The sequence below is a fragment of the Arabidopsis thaliana genome, chromosome 3 (genome assembly GCF_000001735.4).
Source record: "Arabidopsis thaliana chromosome 3, partial sequence".
Taxonomy (NCBI): Eukaryota; Viridiplantae; Streptophyta; class Magnoliopsida; order Brassicales; family Brassicaceae; genus Arabidopsis; species Arabidopsis thaliana.
The window spans coordinates 11,494,548-11,517,818 of NC_003074.8; the positions used below are offsets into that span (position 1 = coordinate 11,494,548).

A 23,271-nucleotide genomic window follows, 5' to 3' on the forward strand; every position below is an offset into this window, starting at 1 on the left:
TGAAAGGGAAAGGAATATTGAAGACTGGGCATGGATAAACGTTAAGAGCAATATTCTAATGGTTAAGAGATCAATAGAAAATATGTGAGCAAGCCTCACGGTTTGATATGAAACAGTAGAACAAGATCATTAGTGCTTATATAACACTCATTAAAAATGAAGTGTTGATTCTAACATAGTTTCTCTGATTCTCCATATAGTGAATAACATTATTTCCTTCTGTTTGATGTTTATGCTAATATGATTTTGTTTTCTCTATTTTTGTGAGGTTAAATGGAGTGGTTGTGGAGACGATTGGTACAAGTAGAGAACGCACGATATATTTATCACATCAACTAAATCAAGGCATATTTAAAAGTGGTTGTTGTCTCATTGATTACCGGTTTGTGTTTGATATAGAGTTACGCGTATAAGTACACTTTCATTCTTTTATTTCCTTCTTCTTTAACCTTCAATTTTCTCTGAATTTCTTGTTTCCATCTTCTTCAACCTTCTTCTTTAACCTGCTTCTTTAAAATGGATGATATGAATCCATTTTATCAGTCTTCGGGTTTGATAGACTTATTGCATAGTCAGCAAGAAGACATCAATCGTTTTGCAAGTGGATCATCTGAAGTCCCAGCCTTTAATACACAAATGTTTGAAGAAGGAAGTAAAGATAAAGTAACACTCATGGGTTGTACACAAGATGAAGTCAAACCGAAGGTTGGTTTATCACAAAAGAAATGGTTTCCCAAAGAAGATATTGTTCTTGTCAGGGCATGGCTTAACACCAACAAGGATCATGTGATTGGTAATGACCAACAATGTCAATCATTCTTGAAACAGATTGCATCATATGTTGATATCAGTCCGCAACTTGATGATCTGCCAAAGAGAGAGCATGCTAAGTGTAAGCAAAGGTGGTCAAAGGTCAATAAAAGTGTGACCAAGTTTGTAGGTTGTTATAAGACGGCAACAACTCATAAAACTAGTGGACAAAGTGAGGATGATGTAATGAAGTTGGCTTATGAAATCTACTACAATGATACCAAGAAGAAGTTCAACTTAGAGCATACGTGGAGAAAGTTAAGGTATGATCAAAAATGGTGTGAAGCTGCAACTATTAAAGGGAATAAAAATGCTAAAAGAAAGTGTGTCGATGGTTATTGATATGGTTCAAATTACCTAGAACTACGCTATCAAATAAGAGATCAATTGCAGTATTTTAGGATCGAATTCACGGAGTTCTTTTGTTCAAACAATGAGTTAAATGTCAAGATTAAGCTAGCAGGGTAATAGTGAAAATAAAGGAGAACAAAGTAAAAAGACAACAGATTGATTGTGTTGTAAATGATTTAATAAAGAGCTACGAACAAGGTATTCTCAAGAAACTATTGGTTAGTAGATTTAATGAAAGCTAGGTTGTTATCGAACCATTCTTAAATTCAAACTCTAATTATGGAATAACCGGTGGGCGTGCCGCAAAACTCCCTATATCTACAGCTAATAATAACCGGAGAAACCGAGAAACTATCAACCTAAATATGCATTCTTAACGAGTTCAATTGTTCATCTTAGTAGATAGGCCGATTCTTATTACACACCTATAAACCAGACTCATCAAATAATAGATCCAACTACAGATACCTATGGCGGGAATATCTATTGTCTGGATTCAAGATCTAGTTAATTACTCTAGATCTAGCATTAAGCATAATTAAAGATGAAGAATTCTACAGATAACCTAGCAAAGGGGGCAATCTACTAAACCATATGAATCCCTAATGAGAAACCCTATTCCTAACAAGCAAATTACTCAGACATATTGAATGAGACAAACAACATAATTGAGTATGAAAGCATAAACACATCAAAGGAGATAAGAGTTAGAAAAGATTTCTTCACTGTATTAAGACTTGGAATGAATATCTCAAGAACAATGGATGAATAGCTTATGTCTCTCCCAATAGTGTTTGCATAAAACTTGATAAAAGACTTGATAATGAGAACTAGGTCTACAAACAATATATATAGACCCTAAAAAAGTCCAGGGACTAATAATGCAAATAGGAAAATCTTCTGGGGCAAATTTGATATTCTGTAAACTCGAAAGCGTTTAGGGTTTTTGCTGGGCCGAAACTGGTGTCGATCGACACCAAGAGTGTGTCGATCGACACCAAGAGTGTGTCGATCGACACTCCTCGCTGATTCCTGAACCAAAATCAGCCTTAGCTTTTGCTCCTAAATGTCTCCTTATCTTCATTGTTGTTTCATTGCATAGAATACCTGAAAAGACACTAAAAAGACTCGAGAAATAACATAAAGACTCAAAATCCTATACCTAAAAACATGGATAAAATCAGTAAAAATCGGGTTATATCAGCTACCAATGTTTTTTTAATCTTTTTGGCATGGATACAAATCTTAGTGTTAAACTCTTTTTGTAAAGCCTCAAACTTTTATTTTATATGATATTCACATTCTTATGATAGCTTAATATACACAAAAGATCTTTTCAAAAGATCAATTAAAATAGGGGAAATTAAATCTAAAGGAGTTCTACAAACAAAATTGTCCATATACACCTTTTTTTGGAGAATGCCAATTTGGACGAAAATACCCTTACTCTATATTATAAGCATTTTTAAAAAAATTTAACATTGATAACATATAGATCTACAAGAATATAGATAATTTGTAAAAAAAAAATTGTTATTTAGTTGAAAGAAAGTTGATTTTTTGATAGATAAATTTTAGTCTAAATTATTTAGAAAACGATTTCTAGTGATCTACTTAATTTAGAATTTCTATTCTAATATTTTGTACATATTTTACGAATATTTAGACTATTTTTCTTTCTAACAATCTTAGAAAATAGGATATTCAATATCTAATTATTGTAGAACATGTATTCTAAAATTTTCTTCTTGTTCTAAACTATGTGTGAAATTGTATTCTAAGAATTTCTATAGTTTCTGAAAACATTAGAAAACGTTTTCTAAGAAATTTTCACTTTTAGAATTCATATTCTAACCAAATTTAGAATTTTGTTTCTAAACTATTTAGAATTCCTAGATATAGAAAGTGAATCTTTGAAAAAGGAAAGTAAATATTTAATAAATATTTCGGTTTCACAAAATACTTTCTGTTAAGATTACGATTTTTACTGGATTTAGAAAACAAATTCTAATTTTTTAGAATTAAAAGAAAAAACGCCAAAAGAAAACGTGCCTTAGTCGATTAATTTGTGCCCTATCATTGATCTCTTCTTCTTCACGTTCTTCCTTTTTCATCTCGTGTTCTGTTTTTCATTATGCATATCTATGTGAGGAGTGGTATTTGGAGATTGTATGATAACAAGGAGTGGAGATTTATTGTTGATGAAAAAAATCGTGGGAGATTGTTGTTTTTGGAATTGAATACAACTTTTGAAGAGCTTAAGCTGATGGTCAGAGAAGACTATGGAATAGAACAGAGTACAATCGATGTGGAGTTAAGCTACTTACCCACGGATCTTAGCGTTGATTGTCCTCCTAATGTTATGATAAATAACAGACAGGTTAGTAATTTTCTTTCCTATTGCAAAAAGAAAAAAACCGTAAAGTTATGTGTGACGTTCAATGGTGGAGTTGAAGATAAAGGAGGTAAAGAAAATTTTGATTTGAATAAGGAACCAAATGCTCCAAGCGATGGAGATGCTTGTTTTAATGCTGACGAAAAAGTATTAGGTAGAGAGGTGGAAAAGACAAACAGTCTGTCATCGATTTGGCCAAAAGTCCAAAAAAGCGAAAGCATCATCAGGGTGCAAGTGATGGAGTGGGATCATCGTCGAAGTCTTTTTCTGTAAAAAAGGAGCAATATTTCAGAAGTAAAGATGTTTTGAAGGCAACAATGGAGTTGTATGCGATGAAGTATAACTGCGACTACATGAGTACAAAGTCTGATAAGAAATTTTGGTGTATACGATGCGTAGATGTGGTCTGCAAGTGGAGTCTTCGAGCGGAGCGTTTAGAGAGATCTCTGTATTTTAAAGTCAACAAGTTTATGGATGACCATTCATGTGCTCCTTCCAGGAAATTTTTTTTTGTCGCACATCTTCAACCAAAACAATTGGACGTCTCATTATGCATAATTATGAACGTGTGTTAGAAGGTCCTAAACCGAATGATATCAGCAATATTATTCGCACACAATACGGACACGAGCTAACTTATCATCAGGCGTGGGAGGCTCGTGAGTATGCAGTTAACGAGGTCAGATGAATTCCTGAGAAAAGTTATGGGAAGATACCAAAATACTTGTACATGCTAGAACAAGCGAATCCTGGTACTTATACAAACTACGAAGTTGATGGTGAGAATAGATTCAAATATCTATTTATATCTTTCGGTCAGTCTATTAGAGGGTTTTACAAGCCTATTCGGAAAGTGATTGTGGTTGACGGTACGTTTTTGAAAAGCAAATACAAAGGAGTTATGTTGGTAGCTACAGCAGTAGATGGTAACTCCAATTTGTATCCAATTGCATTTGGAGTTGCTGATTCCGAGAATGATTCTTCATGGCAATGGTTTTTTATACAACTTAAGAAACTCATAGCGGATGAAGAAGACTTAGCTTTTGTGTCAGATAGGCATTTCTCGATCACTAAATCGCTTGAAAAAATCTATCCATTGGCATCTCATGGTATTTGCATAGAAAATCGAAGAGGCTTGTTTCCAAACACAAACCAGAGTTCATGTTTCTTCCTAGTTACCAACTGTCTAGACAGTAAGCTATGCAAACAGAGTATCCTAAACGGTTTTCAAATATGGCAAAGACATGTGCAAACAGAGGATCACTCTTCACTTCCTTATACTCTAGTGGCATAGCTTTCTTGATTCTCTTGAGGAGAGCTGTTTTGCAGAAGTTGTTGACTTTTCCAACAAGAGGCTCTCTACCATGTCTGAATAAGCGCTTCGGATACTCCTTATTAATGTCTGCACATAACAATCACTTATATGTTAGTAAAACAAGAGATAATAGCTGCAGCGTTATTAGTAAATAGCTCTCATGAGAAACAAAAATAAATTGTATCTTAAAGTACTTGAACTCATACTCGTGATGCCTTCATCGGTTTCCATTAAGAAGCTACACCACAGATATAATATAGATAAAAAACCTGAAAAAACATAGTACCCACGTTAGCAATCAAGAAGAGGAAAGACAAAACAAGAAGAAAAATATGACATGAAAATTATCAAAGACCGCTAATCACATGACCACCATCTCTTAGTTTCAAAGCAGTTATCATGATAAGGTAATGTGAATATGTGGATCTTTGTCTCTAAAAAATGAAGCTTCTTAATGGAAACCGACTATTGATCACGTGATTAAATAGCAATAGTCAGACAGGACTTTTGGAACCTCCCATATCATCATCATCGTAAGTAAATGATTAAGAATAAGATAAGTATCTCACCATCTTATTAAATAGCAATAGTCAAAATAAGATCACGTGATCAAATCCCAATAACTATGTGTTCAAACCCACATAAATCTTATTCTATAAAACCAACAAGCTTTAGAAGTCTCTCGTCTCTCTCTTTCTCTAACACACATCTCTATCCAAGATTTTCAAGTTACAGTCACAGAGAAACAGAACAATGTCATAAACGATTATATTGGAAACAAAAAAAAAGAAAACGATAAGAGAGAGGGAGAGATCTCTCACAGATCAGTCCAAATGAGTTAATCACATAATTATCAAACTTCCGAGCACTTTCGAAACTAATGATTGACATTATGATTTCCCACTTAACTTTATTATTCTAAAACTTTAGTATATTAGTCCAAGTTGAACTCTTCAGCAAATATATCTTATATAATTGATTGTTCTCATATTGTTTAATATAACGTTAGTATAAACAAAGACTACATCAACTTCGCATTCGCACTATAGAAACAGGATAATAATTGTATATATCAACTAAAATTTCATGATATTTTTTCTCATCTACTAAGATATACTAGTATAACTTTCTCTTTCTCTAACACACATCTCTATCCAAAAATTTCAAGTTACAGTCACAGAGAAACAGAAAAAAAAAAAGTCAAAAGGTTTCAAGAGTCCTAAAAGAAATTCCAAGAAGAGAACTCACAATGAAGAGATATTGTTCAGTGGCTGATGTTCTCTGTTAACGACGACACATTCGAGTCAAGCTGTGAGAGATTTGCTTGTAAGCAAGGAGATGAAGAAAGAGCCACTTAAAGGAGAAATAAACCAGAAAATTGTGACAATCAAAGACATCATGACGAGATCCCAAACATATAAACACCAAATGTATAAACAAGATAAACCTTCAAATCAACTAAAGCTTCTTATGCGTAAAAAACTAAAGCTTTCAAAGACTAAGATGCCCAAGTTAAAATCAAACCTTAAACCCAAAATTGAGGCCCTAAATTACAAGTATGAAAAACGAAATTCATCTAACTATGTCTTAATCTATAATTTCAAACACAAACACAAATACATTAAAATGAATCAAAGAGCTAGATGAGTTATTAAGTCTACATGCAATCCCTTAAAATTAAGAGTCAAGAAATTGAATCCTCTCTACAAGTAATATGAATTCTAAGAAATTAAGACGGACCTTGGCGGTTTTGGTGGCGGAGAAGGAAGGGAGGTTGAGATGAGTGGTCACGACGGTGATTGAAGAAGATTCAAGTGACTTTGGACACGATGGCGCCGACCACAGAGAAGGCAAAGAAATCGCCGGCGACGACGAAAACGGAGATGATCCCGGAGATGGCAAAGAATGCGCCGGCGAGTGTGGAGAGTAAGTTTCGCCGGAATTTTTTTTTTAAGAGCTGAATGTTTTTTTTTTTTAATCGAGTAAAGGAGGAAGAGAGATAAAAGATAGGGTTTCGAAAGACTCTAATACATTTAGAGGATTTAGGTTCTCAAAATTTTACTAAAATTACTATTTCTTTTGTGTAAATAGATTAGGAAATTATTGTTTTTTTTAATTATAAAATAAAATAAAGGTAAATAAGACTTAGTTTTTTTTGAAAAACCTATTTGACTAATCTACAAAAAAAAGGAATAGATGGACAATTTTTTTTATAGATATCCTTTAAATTTAATTTTCCCAATAAAATATACACAAATCAAAACAAAGTAACTGCTAAAAGTTATAATTATTATTTCCTATACAAATTTACATAATATACTTTAGCAGCATCATTTAGTTTCTCAAAAGTTTCAATTCGTAATAGTAGTGTGTTTTTCTAGAATAATGAAGAAAAAAATGGAATTTGGTGAAAATGGCAACACAGATTCATTTCAGCCTCCAAAGAGGAACTGTTCCACTCCCATTTCTAGATTGTAATAGAATGTTACACAACATAATGCATCAAATGCTAAGCAATGTGTTCCTCTAAAGTCTAATTACGATAGAGTATTTGCAGATCTTACAAATTTAACTCATGTTGTAATAGAAGAACACATTATCCATCAGGAATCAGCCTGTCACAATCTCAGCTAGGTGTGAAAAACCATATTATATCATCCATATTTTTGTAAATAGTTTATAAAGTATTTCATATCTTAATTGATGATTAATTTTCAAAAACTTAACTTAATGGTTATATCTTTATAGATGCAGATCGTTCAAAATCATACGTTACACCAAATCGTAGTGAACATTGTATATACCACATTTGTTATCACAAAGTCATAATTCTGAAATTATTGATGAATCTCCTCTAGACTCAGGTAATCAGTATGACATAAACTCAGAATGAAATATATTTTCCTAATAATGTTTCTATGATATACAAATGATATATTTATTATTTTAAACCCTTCACTACAACCTCTAACCAAGTTACAGATCAAATTAGGTGATCAGAAATTTACTCCGGTGAGAGTGAGACAATCAAAGTCAACACTTGGATTAGATAATTTGCTATCTTCAATAAGATTAGAAGCTTTAACAAGTAAGATTCATTATATAAAACACTAGTTTCTTATTTCAAATTTATAATCTAAAACTTTAGTAGAAATTAATTCAATCTTACTTTCCTAATTATATTCAGGTACAGAAAATGAAGAAAACCATACAAATCTTTTATCAGTTCCTATTAGTCAGTCATATTCTGATATAGGTAGAGATCATTATTTTAAAGTAATGTAAACCATACATCCACCATATAACTCAATTCCAAAATAAAACCCGTTCTGTAATTTCTTTACATGTCCCGTGATTTTTTTTTAAAGTAGTAATTTTTAAAATTTAAAAATTATTTATTATGTATAAAAGTTTTGCAAATTGTATCATTCTCTAATATATTTATATTTTATAGTTTAATTTTATATATAGTAACATTATGCATACCACATAACATTTTTGGTTTTATATAATCTTTTTTAAATTAGGATGATTTGATATGTTTAATATTAGTAGTCTTAAAAAATAATAAATTAAAGATTTAACTCGTATTAAAACAGTGGATTAATTATATTTTACCTTTTTATTAATGTTGATTCAAAAATTCGTCTTGCCAAAAAGCCATTTATTTTATTAATATTAATTTTATTTATGATATGACTCTGAATTATACTCTAAATATTTTAGGTAATAACATAGGAGTGCACCATATTTATTTAATAGGGGAATGTACCATATGACCCGAATGCACTTTTACCCAAATCCACCAAAAAAGTCTTGCAAAAATACTATAGAGATAAGAAACGATAGTCGGTTTTGATAGGTATAAGATTAGCAAATATATTAGTTAGCTTAAATTATTTAAAGAATACAAATTGAAAAGGTAAATTACACTTTATTCGAATATAGTATCAAAACTTATATAACACATAGATTTGATAATTTTTTAATTGTTGAATACTTTTTTTTTGTGCTAATTTTTATGTGATTAAGATTTAATTGATTTCGTATATAAAATATTAAACTGTTTTACGAACTTATTTGTTTATAATTTGGTAACAGATAGATATTTGAATATTCAGTATATTTTGCTTCAGTTTAGTAAATCTTTGATGAACCGTCTTTAGATCCAATAAGCCCTATAATTAAGAGATGAATATTGTCGTTAAATGATTTTGGTAACCTTAATGATGTCATTAAAGGATTTTGTTTTTGATTAAATTTTTCTAATGGCATTGTCATGTAATTAATTACAAAAATTAAGGTTACATTTAAAATGTACTACCCAAATAATATAATAGGATTTTAAATTGTGTAGCAGTAGATATTACTGGATTTACTTAGAAATATAAAATCATAAATCAGATCATTATGATAAATGCGAATATATCATCCTATATATGTTTATTTATATGACGTGCACACATTCAACAATTTCTTATATACATGTATTTAATATAACATGCAGATGCTGAAAATATTATTCCTATTGGCAATTCACAAATACATACCATGCCACCACGAATTAATACCTCTCTTTCTTTTGTTTTCAAAGACTACTGAAGCAAAATGAGAACCATTAGAACTCAGCAAATGGAAAACGATAGAATTTATATTTTACCAGCAGCAGAAAAAGGTTGGTTTATAGATTTTATTGACAAACATTTACATTAATTTGGAAAACAAAAATATATCCATCTTTGATTATTATCATTTTCTGTTAACAATGATCAAATAATTGGAAAGACAACTTCAAAATCTAAATCAAGTAATCCAAAGTATCGGAACTTAGAGGAAGAATTTGATGATGCAATATAGACATAATATTCTGAAGGCAAGTATAATTTAAACATTAATGATTTTTTCATTTTGAAAATTTGTGATAAGTTATTGTTTTCAAAACTATTGTAGATGATGTCGAGCAAACGTATTTATACAATAGCAGTGATGAGGAAGATCTTACTCTGTCTGAATCTGATGAAGAACTGCCTACTATCAACCAAGATCTATTTACAGGTGGAGACTTCAGTAATCTATCTACAAAGAGAAACAATGTAAAACAACAAAGGATGATTCAGGTATTTAAACAAGAATTTTATATTTTAATACAGAAAATCTATAAAATTTGTATATAGTACTGCATTTTTATTATTAGGTTATCTAGATCATGGTGATCCGACATACAAGTGTCGTTTTTGTGGAGCTATAATGTGGTACGACGAGCATTTTAACAAAGAAGGAGATCTAAAAATCCGACGTTTTTCTCTGCTGTTTGCATGGGACTATAAAACTTCCATTTTTGAAAAAATCTCCGGAATGCCTAACAAAGTTACTTACAGGAATAGATCGACAAAGTAGACATTTTCAAAAAAATCTCAAACCGTACGGAATAGAATTTTTAATGACTTCACTTGGTGGTAAAGTTGATAGGTCAGTTCAAAAAGAAAAATGATCAAATATGTTTCAACTACAAGGAGCAAATTATCATCTCACTGGAAGTATGAAGCCTAAGGAAAACTATTATGCAAAGTTTTCACAACTTTACATTGTTCATACAGAAAATGAATTTACAAATAGGGAAACTGTTTTAAGGTAAGCTATGTATTCTTATTTTTTCCGACTATATGTTAATATAAATGTTGACATTTTTTAATACTTTTTATGCAGTAAGGGGAAAGACAGTTCAACTTAAAAAAGCAACAATAAACTGAAGCAAAAAATCATTAAAATGCTCATCAAAATGCTCGATGAAGTCAACCCATATTTAGAAAACTTGAGAATAGCTAGGGACAAAATTTAAACTAATACAAGTGAGACTTTCTATATGCGTATTGTTAGTGATCGTATAGGTAAGGATGGAAAGAATTATTACAACCAACAACATCTGAAGTGGCTGTAGTGATTCCTGGGGATTTTGTGAAAGGAATGTCATCTCGTGACATAATCATTAAAGACAAAACAACTGGCAGACTACAAAGGATTAGTGAAATTCATCCCTCTTATTCGCTACTACAATATCCTTTCATTCTCTACTATGGTGAAGATTGTTTCAGAACTAAGATACAGAAAGGATACACTGGGAAAAGCAATACCTGCAAGATTAAGTCCACTAGTATGGGACAATGGTTTTCTTTTCGGGTTCAGGAAAAGGAGAATGAAAGCCATACTCTTCAATTGTGTAGGAGATTGTTTCAACAGTTCTTGGTTGATGGTTATTCAACAATTGAAGCTAATAGGTTGTCTTATATTAAATTCAATTAATCAAAAATTCGTTGTGAGAAATTCAGTAACATCAAAGAAGCGGCTGCAGCTGGAAACAAAAAAATGAATGAACATGGAAGACCTTTGATTATTACTTCCTCATTCACCGGTGGTCCTCGAGATATGGTACAACAATATTACGATGCAATGGCCATATGTAAACACTACGGATTTCCAGATCTATTCATCAGTTTTACGTGTAATCCTAAGTGGCCAGAAATTATTAGGTATTGTAAAGAACGTGGTTTGAATCCTGATGATACTATGATAGACCATATATTATATGTCGTGTTTTCAAGATTAACCTTGATTCACTTATGTTTGATTTGACTGAAAAACATCTTCTTGGAAAACTGTCGCAGGTAAGTTATCTATATATTTATTTATTGCTTAATATATATACATATATATCTTAAATAGTTTTGAAAAGTAATGATTATATTTTTCTCATGCAGATATATATATACAGTTGAATTTCAAAAAGAGGTCTGCCACATGCTCATATACTGTTATTCATGGCATCTAGGAGTAAGCTACCATCTTCTGAGGATATTAACTGGATAATTTGTGCTGAAATACAAGACAAACAAAAGAACCTAGAAGTTTATGAGGTCATCAAAGAGTCGATGATACACGGCCCTTGCGGTGCAGCGTTTACAAATTGTCCATGTATGGTAGATGGTAAGTGTTCAAAGATGTATCCTAAGCCTCATGCTAACTTGATCTAAAGTAGGATATCGAGCTCATATCAATGTGGAGTGGTGTAATCAAACAGGTTCCATCAAATACTTATAGGAGGCGGGAGACATAAGATTTTTTTGAAAAGTGTGGATTTAAGTGTGACAACAGGTATGCTGTACCTTACAATGGGAAGTTATCGTTGCGATATCGAGCTCATATCGATGTGGAATGGTGTAATCAAACAGGTTCTATCAAATACTTATTCACGTATATTAATAAAAGACCTGATCGTGTTGTTGTGGTTGTTGAGCCTATAAACAAGAGTCAAACTTCAAATACAGTTTCTGAGAACATTCCTAAATAAGATAAGCAAAGAAGAATGAAATCAAGGATTACTTTGATCAAACTTTAAATCATGTTAGCAAGAAACAATTTGTTATATAATTTATAATAAGGATATTTTATATTAAAATTTCTTTGTTTTGTAATCATTTGCGGATATGTATCTGTTTCAGAAGCAATATAGAGGATTTTTAAATTCCCAATTCAATTTAGAACTACACTGGTGCATAAGCTTTCTTTCCACAAAGAAGGAAATCACCCGTGTTGTTTCGATGAGGATGAAGATATTTAAGATGTTTTGGAAAAAAAATATGAAGATTCTCAGTTTACTGCTTGGTTGTATTTGAATCATGACAATTTTGCAAAGACCCTCACTTATTCTGAGATACGAGTACATTATACTTGGGATGGGAAGAACAAGCAATGGAATATATGTATAAGAGGATTCTCTTTAGGTAGGATAAGTTACGTCCCACAAAAAATGGAAGCTGAATATTTTATGCGTATATTACTTAACATAGTACGAGGTCCTACATGTTTTGATGATATCAAAACATTCAAATGGATTGTTTACGAAACATTTAAAGAAGCATGTTAGGCACTTGAAATTTTAGATGATGATCAAATTATATTGATGGTATCGTTGATGCAAGCCAATGGTTATTTGGAGATGATCTTTAGAATCTATTTGCTAATATGATGCTGTCTAAGTCTTTATCAAGAGCAGAACATGTTTGAGAAGCAACATGACATATTTTATCAGAAGAGAAGAGAGAAGAATTTAATAACCCAGGTTTGTACTATGTTTCATACGAACCATTTTTAATCATTTGTTTAGATTCATAGTGATTTGCTTCTTATTTTTAGGACATGTTAATATACGTTTCAGATTTCATTTTATGTGAAGTTGACAAGAGAAATTATAATCTTCAGGAGATGGAGAAACTATTTCTTATGAATGGTTATTGTTTGACAAACCTTAAGACCTTTCCTTATACAACAAGAGAAACAATTGATAATTCTAATAGATTGATTGTTGATGAGATGAGATATGACATAAGTGAACAGATAGAAAAGCACAACGAATGGTTCACTATGCTGACAATGGAGAAAAAAACAATTTTTGATGAGATAATGTGTGTAGTTGATTCTCAATGATGTGGAGTTTTCTTTGTTTATGGTTTTGGAGGTACTGGCAACAATTTTTGTGGAAAACATTATCAGCTGCTATCAGATCCAAAGGAAAAATCGTGCTCAATGCTGCATCGAGTGGGATAACTTCATTACTTTTACCCGGTGGACTGACAGAACATTCCAAATTTGCTATTCCTTTAAATCCAGATGATACCTTATAATATTTGAGATTTAATGAAGGAAGCTTCTCTTATAATATGGGATGAGACACCAATGATGAGTAAGTTTTGTTTAGAATCATTTGATAGAAGTTTAAATGATGTGTGCTTGGAAAACATGATAACATGCCTTTTGGTGGTAAGGTAATTTTAGACAAATTCTTCCCATAATCCAGGGGGCAGAAAGAGCTAAAATAGTATTATCTTCATTAAATGCATCTTCTCTGTGGGAGAAATGCAAATTACTAAAGCTAACTAAGAATATGCAACGTCTAACCAACATAATTCAAACATGTTCACAACATAACGACTTTTCTTATCAAAACTTAAAAAATTGATATTATGTAGCTTGAATATTATGTTGTGAACATGTTTGAATTATGTTGTGTGTTTGAATCAAGGTTCTTTGTTTGTTTAATACAGTTTGAAGCAAGATATGTGTCTTTTGACATCACTGATAACATGTAAGTTTACATTATCTTTGCTATATTATTTTATGTTCAGTTTGTATTTTTTGGACCAAAACATCATTATTTATAAAATGTTTTAAAATTTTGTGGTTGAAGGGGAAAGGTTATAACTTGTTTTGTAAATGGTAGCTCTTGTCAGTTTTTCGTCACAAACTGGTTTAAGAAAATAACTTATGTGACTTATAACTATGAGCCAGTCCTCATTGTTATACGTTTCTTGAAATTCTCGGAGTTCAATGGTAAGTTTGTTAGAGTTTTCCATTCGTGAACAATGTTTGAATGCAATTAAACTGCATTTTGTTTTTTCTTTTTGTTTAGGTAATAACTGCAATTAAACTTTACATTAATCCAACTTTTACTGATTTTGACACTCGGAGATACTTGTAAGTAACATTCTATCATATAAAGAGTATATACCAAACTTTATTTTACATGTTTTACACAGACATGTCTTTGAAGTTGGACAAGTTTATGATTATGTGAAAATGGAGTTGGATCATGATAACTAAAGTGGATATAGATTGATGTCTTATTGTCGATCGTCCGACGTATTGCATAGTCACCAAGAGTGTATCGATCGACACTCCTCGTTGATTCCTGAACCAAAATCGTCTTTAGCTTCCTTTTTCTTAGCTTTTGCTCCAAAATGTCTCCTTATCTCTATTATTGTCCCATTGAATAGAATACCTGAAAAACACTAAAAACACTCGAGAAATAACATAAAAACTCAAAATCCTATACCTAAAACATAGTTAAAATCGGTGAAAATCGGGTTATATCAGTAATGCAAGTTCCCAACCAATCAATGTTGAAGATGATGGAATAATAAGTCGACCTCCGGGTGTCAAGGCAGCAAAAGCGAAAGGATAGAAGTCAGCCACTATTAAAGAAGGAAAGAAATCTGCTAGTATTAAAGGAGAAGCAGACCAGTCATCAGTCGAACATTTTCAGAGCTTATAGGAGCTTAAGGAGAAGGATTGGGATCACAAAGAGAAGCAAAGCAATCAGATACTTGAAAGTCTCTTTAGTGACTTAAGTGTCAGAAGTTTTCTCTCTCTTAACTCTCTCAAATCTTTTAGAGAGAAAAAACTTTGAATCTTGTTCATATCTTTTGCTAATCCGATTAACATCGGATCTCTTTAGATTTCGTTTTATGTTTTAGCTTTCTGACTATTTTTCAGATCTATCTCAAACTTCTTGTCGGTTTTTCTTCTATACTTTGTTTCGATTTGTAGTTTTTTTGTAAAGCCTTTTGCCTGTTCTTCAAATCAACACTTCTATGTTGTTGAAGTGTTAAATCATTGTGGTTTGATGGGTCTTTGTTAGCTGTGTACTTGATTCTTCGTCCAATTGTTGGTAAATCCTCGCTTGCCCATATGGGATTAAATTAAGCGATTGTTCACTTTGGTCGTTTGATTTCAAGTGGTTGTAGTTGATTGAATTGGAGTATGTAGATTTGGAGTCCCTGTCGTGTTTGATAGTTTCTCTGAAGACTGCTTCGATTTTTAGCGGTTAAAGAAGAAATCCGATGAGCAAAGTAAATCAAGTCAATTACTTCCAATGTTCATTGCAAAAGGCGATTGGTAAAAAGAAAGGCTTAATCTGGTAGAAGCTGTTCGAAGATGATGAAGAACTGGAAGGTAAAGAAATATGCCGGTGACTGGAAGTAATTCCCCGACGACAATGGAGTTAATGAAGAAACAACTTTTCTCCAGACCTGCCACGTGCCCGTGTTTATCTTTTGTTAAGACATGTGTCTATGAGCTGTATTGATATAAGCTTTAATCTGTGTCTTTGGTTTATATTAAATATTTAAATGGGTCTTGTACTTTATGTGTAATGCCCTTTGGGCTCTTTAATGAAATGAAGTTTGACGAAAAGAAAAGAAAAGTGTCAGGCAATTTTTTGGAATAAACAATCCTCAGTTATTTCAGGTCAAGATGACAAAGTATTTTCCGAGCAGCTCGACAAACTTCACAGTCTATTCAGGTTATAATCATAAAAAACAAGCAACCAAGTTTGTGGATGTGATACTAAAAAGAAAATTGATGTCCTATGCTGTAATTTCCAAACAAACTCTCAAGATTATTAGACTATTGGTGGTTCTTTGGAGATTTAGAAATAGGCTAGTCTTATCAACATTATTAGATTATTGATGTTCTCAAATTGTCTATTTTTTAGGGTTCTAAATAGATTAGTGATAAATAATAAATAAGAAATAGGTGTTTGTAAACTGGAAAAATGTTAAATTTTAAAATTCCTCCAAATATATACCCACAATGTTTCACTGTAAATTGTCTCTCAAATCATATGATATACAATTTTACTACAACATCCCAATTTGCAATAACGAGAGATTTAAAAATATTTTTATAAATGTTTAATCAAAGAACCATAGATTTGGCATTACGACAAAAAAAAGAAAAGAAAATAAACATAGATTTAGAATGATTTTAACAAATGAAATTTGGAACGGTATAATTATAATACATTTGAGAAAATCATTGGTGCAATAAGGGGTGATAGTTTTTTAAAACACAAATCCTCCCAAATCAACAATTCAGTATGCCTCCTATTAATAATAATAATAATAATTAAAATTAAAATTAAAATTTCAAATATAAATTACAATGAAAAGGTGAAAAATAGATATAACTAAATCAGTAAAAAATATGTTTTCTTCACATATTTATATATTTTCTTTATTAAAATGTTTAATACAACATTCCATGATTTTGTTTTTGTAATGTATACAAAAACAAACTAAAACAATTTACTAAGTTAACAAACTTTAAAATATCAAATGTGAACTATATCTGGGCGTAGATATAAAGACGATGTTCTAGATTTATTGTTTAGTATCGTGTAATCTGTGGTTGAGTAATAAGAAGATTCTTATACAGTAGCTATCCAAAATCATCATCAATCACACCATAAAAGAGAGAAAACTAAATTTGTAAACTTATTTTATGGGTTCATTGATCTCCAGGAGTTCATTAGCCCTGGACTGGATTCCTTTGAGATACTCGGTCAAGATAAGCTGATGGTATGAACCATCTTCCTGGTCTGATCAAAATAAATTTGGTCAGAATGATAAATTCTGGAAAACCGTATTGGTAACCATCTCGTTCAAACACAAATCAAAACCCGGTTAGCCTCACACTCATTGTGAACAGATATTTTAACCATCTGTTCTAGCCTTGTCAAACCTTGTCAAATCAAATCTATGGGCGTATCATTTGGGCCCGCTAGATCTATTATTGGGCCGTAACACTTATTCTTTGGTCCATTATAATTTTATTTTCCGATAAGTAAGAATAACCATATGACACTACAAGAAGATAAGCTCTTTCCGACGGACGAAATCGTCGGAATAACGTCGGAAACAGCCGTATTCGACGAATTTTTAACGACATAGATGGTCGAGACTATCTTGTCGGAAATGTGAATGTCGACGCAAACGTGTTACAAATTACCAACGGGTTTCCGACGAGATATTTCCCGATAATTTCTCTATGCTTTTCTAACGATAACATTGGTTGCGAAACTGGTTGGAACATAGTCGGAAATGATCGTCGGATCCTCGTCGAAAATAGTTTCCGACTATTTTCTAACGAATATTGTTGTCAGGCATTGCATCAGAACGTTGTTAAAAATCGGTCGGTATCTTCTTCGACGGTTTCCCGACAACGTTATTCCCGATGGATTCCCGACGAAGTATTTCCGATGGGTTACTGACGTTGTTGTATTTTCTGACGGGTTACTGACGTTGTTGTATTTTCCGACGGGTTACCAAAAATCGTTTATTCTTCGGGTTTTTTAACATTCTCCTTTGTCTCTTCTCTTCTCTTATCTTCCCCAACACCCCCCCACCCCCCGCATCAATTTCAAATCCTAATCTTTCGAATCGTGGAGAAAAACCCTATGTTTCTGAATCTAATGGTGGTAGTTTTGTTTCTTTATTGGCGATGGCAAAATTAGGGGAAACACACGGTGGATTTATCCGCTCTTGTTGGTCGAGACGCAGGGGAATCTTTCCTTTCTCTCAAGTTTAAGACGACAGAGCTTTCTAATATCAGTATCACCAACGGATGCTACGCCTCTATGCGCTCGCCAAGTGGTGTAAGTCATTCTCTGTTTCTACAAGTATTTTTAATGATGTGGTGGAAGATTAGGGTATGGTTTTGTTTAATCATGATCGATTAGTTTTGAACACATTTCTCTAGGGATGATTTACAGAACTGGAAGATCCTACGATGATTTGTGGTGGAAGATTAGGGTATGGTTTTGTTGAATCATGATCGATTAGTTTTGAACACATTTCTCGTAGGATGATTCACAGAATTGGAAGATCCTAGGTTGTTGATGCTTGCTTGTGTTCTCTATGTGAATTGAATGTTGATATCTAGTGTTTTTGGTTGTTTTAAAACCTCTTTTCTCTTAATTTTTTGTTGCTTTGCATTCATATTTTGGGATATAGTATTGCATTTGCATTTGCATTTGGTTTTCTTAGGTACATGAGTGGAGTTTAGAATTTTGAAAGTAAAATGCAGCAAATGGAGCAAACAAATGAGCTAAGACAATGTAAAGTGACCAAGGAGGAGAAGCTAGGAGGACAATAGACCAAGTGGTCGATTGCGTGGTCGATTGCGTGGTCGATTGGTCAGGACCAGAGCTACGAAGAAAATTTAAATCTACCAAAGTGGTCGATTGCGTGGTCGATTGGTCAGGACCAGAGCTATGGAGGAAATTTGAATCTACCAAAGTGGTCGATTGCGTGGTCGATTGGTCAAGGATTAATGATGGGGACGATATTTGAATCTACCAAGTGATCTATTGCTTGGTCGCTTGCTTTCCTAAACCGGGTCAAAATCCGATTTGTTCCGTGTTGATCCGGTTTATTTTCTCATTACTATAAATACTCTTAACCTAGTTTTAGAGAGGCGAGCTTTTGTTTTAGAGATCAAAACTTCTTTTAAGGTTCTTTATCTTAAGTTTTTGTATGAATCTTGGTTAGTTGCGTTTTGAATCAAAGTTTACCTTTTAAATCTCTTATCTACCTTCTCTAATTATGATTACACAAAGACCAAACCTATTCCTTTGTGCTTTCATGATCATGAGTGAGTAGTCATTTAGAGTTCTTTGGTTAGGGTAGATTAGGATGATTTAGATGTTGGGTTATGGAGTTTAGGGCTAGATCACTACAAGAAAAGTGAGTATTAATAGCACTGAGTTATAGCGTTTTATGTAGTATTGCTATTAATGAGTAACCACTGATTTTTAGATAGCGTTTAGAATTTATAAAACGCTATGAAAGGTTTTTACTAAAAAACGTGTTTATTAAAGTTGGTATATAAGAGTTTTGATTGCAGATCCATATTAAAACGCTACGGAATCATAAGCGGGAACTAAAAAATTTTGGGCTCCAAAAAGCCTTTGACCAAAGACTTAGGCTCCAAAAATAATTTTCCTCGACTGTTCTTCTCCTTTGACTGTTCTTCTCCTTTTCATCTCTCTCTAGCTCTTGAACTTCTTCACTGCTAAAAAATTAAGAGGTTCTATCTTCACTCTTCCTTACCATCTGAGATTGTCGCATCTATCTTCACTCTTGCTCTCTCGTCGAAATTCGTACTCGACCACAAATCCCATCCATCGTCTTCGTCCGCTTCAAGGTTGTAATTTTTAGGGTTAATGCATGTATGATTTTGGGGTTTAGATCTTGTTTTGTTTTGTTTCAATTGAAGTTTTAAGAGTTTGGGGTTTTGATTTGTCACAATTTTGCTTCTTTTTAATTGAATCGATTTGGGTTCTCGATTTAGTTCACTAGGCTTTGAAATTCTTTCTTTGATGTTTCGATTAGGGGTCTTGGCAACTCACATTCGCCGAACATTGTCTGAAACTGACACCAGTATTTAGGGTTTTGCTTCATCAAAATTGTTATTGTTTCGATTTGTATTTGGATTTTTAGATCTATAAATTGTACAGCACGAATAGTTATAGTCGATTATGATGTCTTGTTTTTGGTTTGATTCTTGTGTTGTCTTTATTTTAGTGGTTTGATTCATGTCTTGTTTTCTGCAGTTCGAGTTTCGCATAGACGAAGGACTAGCACTAGCAGGTAATGGTTGAGTGGTTTAGTTCTTCTCTTAACTCAGCTGTATTGCGATTCATGGAATAAAAGTTTGTGTTTTTTTGCAGTCTCGGGTTTTACAATTCACAAGATCCCTCATAGATTCTTCTTCTGTGCAGGTATTTGGTTTCTCTTTGTGTGATTACCTTTATTTGATCCTCATGGTTGGTGTCTGACATATAGAGTAACTCTAATACTTGTGTGTTTAACTGCTGGTCGAGCTTTGGAGTTATTGTTTTAATATGGAGAAGTCTTGGGTTTGGCTGCCAAGGTAAGCTTATGATTGTTATTTACGTTGTTCTCTTATACTTACAGTGATTATATTGGAGTTAATTTGTTAATTTTATTGACTAACAGGGCTAGCCCTGAATATGGAGAAGGAGCTAATAATTTTGTTGAGGCGCCAGCCAGGAGATTGGGTAATCCTGAGGATATTTTATGTCCCTGCAGTGATTGCCGGAATGTTTGCCATCAACCATTAGGGACAGTAGTAGATCATTTGGTGATTAGAGGTATGGATCAAGAGTATAAGATGAATACTTGTTGGAGCAAACATGGAGATATCAGGGATCATCAGCGGACTGATGTTCAGACTTCTGAGTTTGAGGCTTATGACTTGATTAGGACTGCATTTTATCAGGGAGAAGAAAATCTGCAGTCTCAGACTGAGAGTGGTGATCAGGGTTCTCATGTTGAGAGTAAAGAAGAATCAAAGAGTTTAGGCAGAAACTGATTGATGCAGAAACTCCTCTATACTCGACGTGTCCCAGCTATACTAAAGTTTCTGCAATCATGGCACTCTATCGCATAAAGGTTAAAAGTGGTATGTCTGAGAACTACTTCGATCAGCTCTTGTCATTAGTGCACGACATGCTACCCGTGGATAATGTTCTACCAAAATCCACAGATGAGATGAAGAAGTTCTTGAAGCTATTTGGTTTTGGTTATGAAATGATTCACGCATGCCAGAATGATTGCATTCTGTATAGGAAGCAGTATGAGCAGTTAGTAAGCTGTCCACGATGTAGTGCATCAAGATGGGAAAAGGATAAGCACACAGGAGAGGAAAAGAAAGGGATTCCAGCGAAGGTTTTACGGTATTTTCCAATCAAGGATAGATTCAGGAGGATGTTTAGATCAAAGAGAATTTCTGAGGAGTTGCGTTGGCATTTCAGTAATGCAAGTGTAGACGGGTCAATGAGACATCCAGTTGATTCATTGACTTGGTTTCAGGTGAGGGATAAATATCCAAAGTTTCCAGCTGAACTAAGGAACCTTCGTCTTGGGCTTTCCACAGATGGGATGAATCCATTCTCAATGCAGAATACGAAGTACAGTACATGGCCGGTTATGTTGGTGAACTATAACATGTGTCCGACTAAGTGTATGAAAGCTGAGAACATCATGTTAACTATGCTCATTCCAGGACCTACTGCGCCGAGTAACAACATAGACGTGTATCTTGCACCTCTTATAGATGATCTAAATGATCTTTGGAAAGAAGGAATTGAGGTTTATGATTCTTATGCTAAGGAGAATTTTAGACTTAAAGCTATATTATTGTGGACTATCAGTGATTATCCGGCTTTAAGGACTCTAGCTGGCTGTAAGGTTAAAGGGAAACAGGCGTGTAACGTTTGTGGCAAAGATACACCACATAGGTGGCTAAAGTTTAGTCGGAAGCATGTTTATTTGGGAAACAGGAAGCGACTAAGGCCAGGACATCCCTACAGAAGGAAAAAGGCTTGGTTTGACAACACAGTTGAGGATGGAACTGTGAATAGAATTCAGACAGGATCTGACATATTTGAGACACTTAAGGACTTTAGAAATGATTTCGGAAGACTTTTGGATAAGAAAACAAAGAGGAGCAGAACAGATTTGGGAGATGAGGATCTGGTTTTAGAAGAAGAATATGAAGAATATACAGATCAGTGGCGGTGGAAGAAGAGGTCAATACTCTATGAATTAGCATACTGGAAGGTTTAGTTCATTCAGAAGAAGTATAGTGTTTTCTTTGTGAACTAGTTTTGTTGTTTGTCCTAACTTATTTTTCTTATTTTTCAGGATATGTCAGTCCGTCACAACATAGATGTGATGCATGTGGAGAAGAACTGCTTTGATGCATTATTGTCCACTCTAATGCAAAGTTCTAAATCCAAAGATGGATGAAGGCAAGGAAGGATTTGGAAGACATAGGAATTCGATCACACTTACACACAGAGGTAAGAGGAAAGAAGACTTACTTGCATCCTGCAGCTTATTGGTTATCTAAGACATAGAAAAAGGGTTTTTGCAGTAGGCTAGCTAAATTCAGAGGGCCTGATGGTTATTGCGCTAATATCTCAAATTGTGTTTCAGTAGATCCTCCAATAATTGGTGGCCTGAAGTCACACGATCATCATGTACTTATGCAAAATCTCTTGCATGTGGCGTTGCAAGGGTTTCTGCCTAAAGGCCCCAGAATTGCAGTTACCCGTCTATGCAATTACTTCAGTAGACTGTGTCAGCGTGTCCTTGATCCAGAGAAGCTTCTTGCATTAGAAGCTGAAGTTGTTGAGACAATGTGTGAAATGGAGAGGTTCTTTCCTCCTTCACTTTTCGATATTATGTTCCACCTTCCCATACATTTAGCAAGGGAAGCACGATTGGGTGGCCCTGTTCATTTTCGTTGGATGTATCCATTTGAAAGGTACATTTTCTTGAAGCTTTGTTTGGTCTGTCTCAATTTTAAAAGTGAAAACCACTTAACTTTATTTGTACTGTTTTGAATGATGATGTCAGGTACATGAAAACACTGAAAGCATATGTTAAAAACTATGCTAGGCCAGAGGCATGTATGGCTGAGGGGTATTTGGCTGGAGAATGCATAGCATTCTGTACTGAGTTTCTTCAGAATTCATTACCACCCCAAGAAGAAGTCAATCAAAATGAAGACCTTGAAACAGATGAGAATATCCTAGAGGGTCGACCGCTGAATAAGGCTACTGAAGTTACTCTAACAGAGAGAGAGAGAGATATTGCACATCGATATGTTTTAATGAACATGGCAATAGTAGATCCATATATTGAGTAAGTTCTATCTTCATTCTTGTCAGTTTGTTCAGCTTAACTTGTATAATCAA

The 23,271-nt window shown here is 33.4% G+C and overlaps 2 long non-coding RNA genes and 5 pseudogenes across 11 annotated transcripts; 5 read left to right on the plus strand and 2 right to left on the minus strand.

Moving 5' to 3' along the window:
- Positions 1–639: 639 nt before the first annotated feature.
- Positions 640–1,152, plus strand: AT3G29632 (annotated as a pseudogene; the record flags this gene model as incomplete). Its single annotated transcript has 1 exon — positions 640–1,152.
- Positions 1,153–3,340: 2,188 nt separating this feature from the next.
- Positions 3,341–4,802, plus strand: AT3G29642 (annotated as a pseudogene; the record flags this gene model as incomplete). The annotated part of the gene is made up of 1 exon: positions 3,341–4,802.
- On the minus strand, positions 4,332–6,877 carry AT3G29644. 5 transcript variants are annotated; one of them, NR_141637.1, is made up of 4 exons: positions 6,612–6,872; positions 6,120–6,180; positions 5,078–5,140; positions 4,332–4,958 (listed from the first exon to the last, which is right to left on the minus strand). It is a non-coding gene; the product is annotated as an other RNA (long non-coding RNA). The 5 variants fall into 5 exon arrangements; NR_141639.1 differs by having other exon boundaries at positions 6,120–6,224; NR_141640.1 differs by lacking the exon at positions 6,120–6,180.
- Positions 6,878–10,115: 3,238 nt separating this feature from the next.
- AT3G29643 lies at positions 10,116–13,816 on the plus strand (annotated as a pseudogene; the record flags this gene model as incomplete). Its single annotated transcript has 1 exon — positions 10,116–13,816.
- Positions 13,817–13,971: 155 nt separating this feature from the next.
- Positions 13,972–14,496, plus strand: AT3G29647 (annotated as a pseudogene; the record flags this gene model as incomplete). Its single annotated transcript has 1 exon — positions 13,972–14,496.
- A 1,046-nt stretch (positions 14,497–15,542) lies between these two features.
- AT3G05945 lies at positions 15,543–15,963 on the minus strand. The gene has a single exon (NR_141215.1). It is a non-coding gene; the product is annotated as an other RNA (long non-coding RNA).
- Positions 15,964–20,388: 4,425 nt separating this feature from the next.
- Positions 20,389–23,219, plus strand: AT3G29648 (annotated as a pseudogene; the record flags this gene model as incomplete). Its single annotated transcript has 1 exon — positions 20,389–23,219.
- Positions 23,220–23,271: the final 52 nt, after the last annotated feature.